General features: G+C 32.0%; 1 long non-coding RNA gene across 1 annotated transcript; it reads left to right on the forward strand.

The window, feature by feature from the left end:
* Positions 1 to 3582: 3582 nt before the first annotated feature.
* LOC121232243 (uncharacterized) lies at positions 3583 to 5284 on the forward strand. The gene is made up of 2 exons (XR_005930593.1): positions 3583 to 3643; positions 5034 to 5284. It is a non-coding gene; the product is annotated as an uncharacterized lncRNA (long non-coding RNA).

The following is a 5284-nucleotide window of genomic DNA, read 5'->3' on the forward strand; positions in this document are numbered from 1 at the left end:
TATAACTCCTTGGAAATTCATATGAGACTTGCCCTTCTAGTACTAGTAGTGATTCCCGCATTGCATTCAATCTATTAAATTCGTTGTGATGTCTATATTTTCCAACAATCTTTCACTTGGACAACATATATATACTAATTACTTTATAATTACATGTCATTATATAACCTTATGAGCTCAAAATTTTACTATCATATCCAAAAGGTATTCCGAACAATCTCGTCCATTAATTATATTAACATAGGACCAATACGACTTTCGTTACATATATCGTAACTAAATCTATTACTGATCACGTATATTAACCCAATCAAATGATATAGATCAAGTATGGATGTGTAGCATAGAAATTACATGCAATACAATCTAAACATGTCTATTTCCAATTGGTCCTCCTTAAACCTTAGTGAGATCAAACCTTATCAAAACCAAAGTGTGAATAAACCAAATAAATTTTATTTCTGCATAAAATAAACTTAATATCCGTAAACTGAAATAACTGAAAATGTGTCTATAACATAAAAGCATTTAAAAGTACAAACTCTCACTAAAACCAAATATCCTTAAATGATATTACACCAATATGAGCAATGTGCTCATAAGCAACCTTGGGTGTAGTCCCTTAGTAAGCGGATCCGCAATCATAGAGTTTATTCTAATATTCTTTATAGATAGTTAACCACTCTGAACTTTTACTTTAACAACCAGGAACTTAAAGTCTATGTGTTTTGACTTTGATGTGCTCTTGTTGCTATTGGAATAAATGACTACCAATTATTGTCACAAATTGCACCCTAATGAAAAAATTTTGCATCAATATTCCATCAAAATCGAAGTCTATATACTTGATGATCTCTAACTTATCAGACCTCCGATATGTGAGCATGTAATATTTTGTTCTCTGAAGATACCTCATAGCCCTCTTGCTTGCTAACCAGTGGTTCATACCAAGGTTGCTTAAATATCTGCCTAACATCCCAACAATGTACGCAATGTCCGAACGCATACATACTTGAGCATACATTAGACTCCCACTCTTGAGACGTAGGGAATCTTATGCATTTCCTTAATCAAAAAATCATTCTCGGGGTATTGGTCGAGACTTAACTTATTATTGACAAACAGTATGTCATTAACATATAAAACCAAATATAGAACCTTACTCCCACTGAATTTGTGGTATATACAATTATCGACCAAATTCATCTCTAAACTGAATGAAATAATCATTTGGTAAAATTTGTAATACTATTGACGAGAAGTCTGCTTAAGCCCATAGATGAAGTTCTTTAATTTGCAAATCACTAACTTTGCATTATTAGACACAAAGTTTTCCAGTTGCACCATATAAATGTATGATCAATGTTACCATTGAGAAACCATTAACTTAATATTCTTCTGATGCAACTTAATGTCAAAATATTCCACTAAAGCCATTATAATCCTTTCTCTAGTGGATCTTTTTAATGACATTCGTTCTTGAGTTTTTTTTTCTGGAACAATTACCTCATCTTTAATAAGGAGTTGTTCAACATTGTCTTATTGCGGTTCCAGATTCACTTCTTGATCAATGATAGGTATGAGAACTAGAATATCGTCACATGAACTAAGTTAGAATTCAATTCCTCCTCAAAAACAATGTCTCTAACTTTATTTCTCCCTCCAAACTCAACATCCTTAAAAAATAGTTCTCGTCTCAAAAATATTCCTCATTGTGGGATCATAAAACTCATAGCTCCTAGATCGCTCAAGATAACCAATAAAATAGTTGTTTACTATTTTGGAGTCCAATTTCTTTTCATGTGGCTTATAAAGCCTTGCCTCAAGTGGATGTCCCTAAATGTGAAAATGCTTTAGACTAGGTTTTCGACCTATCCAAAGCTCATAAGGTGTTTTTGCAACTACTTTAATGAGTATTCTATTCATAATGTAAGTTGTTGTCTTTAGAGGCACTGGCCAAATGAGCACTTTCACACTTATCATGTTTCAATTTGTAAAACTTAATTGATAATTTTTTACATTATGGACTAAACTGAATAAAATGTAAAATTAACTGTAAAAATAAAAAATAAGAGGTCCCTAATGTATAGTAGTGAAATTAGAATTCAATTTGAAGCTTTAAAATAAAAGTTATGTTAGTCTTGATTTTAGGGACTAAATTATATAAATTGCAAAATTTGTATAAATTGATAATTGAATGTGAATTTGTTGATTATTGATAGTGCTATATGTTTTATGTTAATGTGTAACTAACGCCAACTGGAAAATGTCCGAAGACATTTTGATAAATAGAGCGTTATCAGTTTGGAAAATGTCTTACCAAAAAAAATTGGTATGCATTTTACGGGAGTAAAAGGGTAATTTTATATTGACTAGAAAACCTTTTTCGTTGATCATCGTATATTTACATGAAACAAATATCGAAAAAAACTGAAAATATTTTCCGTAAAAACTTTTACCTCAAAGAGGAATGGAGTCTTAAAAAAAATTGGAAAAGCAAATTTTTGGAAGCAAGTAATCTTAGGCTTCCTTTGGTTCTTCGTTTAGCATCAATACGCGTTTTCTATTGATTTTTGTGCAATCTTAGCACAAAGCTCCTTTGGATGATTAAATTCCAGTGCTGTGGTGTAACAGCCCGATTTTAGGCCTAGTCGGAACAGTGATTTCGGGACCACTATTCCGAGGCCAGAGAAAATTATTTTAGTATTATTTTATGTGTTATAATATGATTTTATAAGTGCATGTTAATTTTGGTATATTAATTTTAGCGATTTCTAGTCCAATTTCGAAAAAGGACTAAATCGCGTAAAAAGTAAAAGTTGTGTTTTAATACCTGAAGGTGTTAAATTGCCTTGTATCTTAAATTGGGGGTCTTTAAAGTGAAATTAGGTCATTGAAAGTGTGATGGCCGGCCATGGGAGACAAAATAGTTGAAAAGTCAAAATTAGACAAAATAGTTTTATTATTAACAAATAAAAAAAAGGAAAAAAGAAAAAGCTATCATTTTTCTCTCCCCCTTCACCGAAATATGCAGCAAAGAAAGGGTTTTGAAGCTGGAAAATTTCAGCAACATATTTCCCTTGCTTGTAAGTGATTTTAATGTCTTTGCTTGATGATTTTTGTATTTTTGGAACCCCTAAAGCATAAGCTTTCATAAGAGGGAATTATTTTGCAAAATGATGAAGAGTCTAGGGTTTTACCATGAGAGTAAATATGTTGTTTGCTGTGTTTTTATGGAAGATTATGAGTCCTAGTTGTCTAATAAACAACTTTTGTGAAAGAAATTGCATGAAAATACCTTAAAAAGGGCTAAATTGCTAAGTTGTAAAATGAGTTGTAAATGTGTAAAATAGTTGAAATTATGAGTTGCTATAGTTATGAAAATGGTTCATCTAGACTCAAGGAGTAAAGAAATGTGATAAAAATTAATTTACGAGCATTGGGGAAAAAAGTACAAATATGCAAAAGTTTAGGGGTCAAAATGAAAATTTGTAAAAATATGATTTTTAGACCCATATGAATATTGTGACTGATTGGTAGGCTAAATGTGATGTTATAGATGATGAAAATTGAGACTTGGACCTAGAACGGAAAGAAATCGATTTATGGACGAGTATGTCCTTTTCACCTTTGTGGCATCGAGGTAAGTTCGTATGTAAACAATACCATGCTATACATGTATTTAAATGTTATCATTACATGAATTGTACAGATATTAAGGTGTATGTGATTAATAGAAATATGATAAGACAAAGCCTTAATAGACGAGGAAAAATCCCGTTTGAACCTTAGGAATAGAATAGGATACGAGTGACATGTCACTAGGAATTATGAGTCTATATGACTAGCTCGAGAGTGAGCATTGAAATGTAATGAGATATGAGGTAGCTTTAGCTACAATTGAGGCACTTATGTGCAAAGGCTTTTCCGAGTATCCAATTAGTATTCCAAGTGTTCAACGGGCAATCCAAGGAAAGAGTTGATGATGGTCCCAATGAGGTAAGTCATTGGTGAGTATGCACTCGAGTTATGTTACGAGTTGTGCAAGTATGTATACTAATCCTATGAGAATGCCTTGATATGTGATGATCTATGATGCATAATATGTGTTCTTACCATGATGGATAAAATGGTGTTGTATTAATATTATGAACGATGACCATGAATGAGTAACTTAGCCTTAACAGATTTGAGTTATTGCAGTAGTGTAATTTTGAAAATACACTAAAAATAGTGGAAAATGAGTTAGAGGCAGAATAAAATATGGGATTAAAGCTTAATGAGTCTATTTTCACATGAAAGAAATAGAGGAAGAAAAAGAATTCTATATTGTGTGATATTTAAATTCTTGTGAAACAGGGTCTGAATGAATTTGAGATCCCCTATTTTGATTTTATAAATTCACCGTAAATTGTACAAAAATTATTAAGAGTCATACCTTACCTGCATAGATTCCTTATTGAGTCTATTTTTAAGGGAAACAAACAGCATGGTCATTGGAATTCTGTACATGGAGAAATTTGATTCGTAGTGCACAGGGGTCAGAGTAGTCATACCCTGAAACAGGGGAAAATTTAACTAATAAAATGTACTAAATGGATTTACCAAAAATTCTAGAAAAAAATTAGTAAGTAGAAATATGAGTCTAGTTTCAAGAGAAATAGACGAGAACATTATTCGAATCCTGTACTATGAGATAATTGAACTTTAGTGCAAAAGGGTTGAAATTGTCAGATAGTGAATCAGGAGCAAACTTGAGGAATAAAATGTACTAATTGGCTAAGTCAAAAATTCTGGAAATTTTATGAAAGAAAGATAAATGAGTCTAGTTTCAGGTAAAATTAACGGAACTTAATTTTGAGTTTCGTAGCTCCAGATATAAATAATTTAGTGACTGTTGAGCAGGAAGATAGCTTGTAGTGAACTTGAGAATATGTTGTAAACATTGATAAAACAAGTTAATGAGTTGCTTATTGTTTTCATATGAACTTACTAAGCGAAAGCTTACCCCCCTTCTTTCCCATGTTTTCTAGAGTTTCCAGGTTAGCTCGGGTTGGAGGCCGTCAGAGATATTATCACCCTATCGAGTTAACGTTATCTGAGTAAGTAAACTCAAGTGATTCGAGTCTATGGCATGTATAGGGTTTTAATGTGAGTATGTAATATTATGGTTTAGCCAAAGGCATTGGCTTGTTATTAAGGTAGTATTAGTCATGTAAATTGGCCTATGTCGGCTAATGACATTATGGGCCGATATGATTATTCTTATGCATGTATGTTATTA

The sequence above is a fragment of the Gossypium hirsutum genome, chromosome A07, assembly GCF_007990345.1.
Source record: "Gossypium hirsutum isolate 1008001.06 chromosome A07, Gossypium_hirsutum_v2.1, whole genome shotgun sequence".
NCBI classification, from domain to species: Eukaryota; Viridiplantae; Streptophyta; class Magnoliopsida; order Malvales; family Malvaceae; genus Gossypium; species Gossypium hirsutum.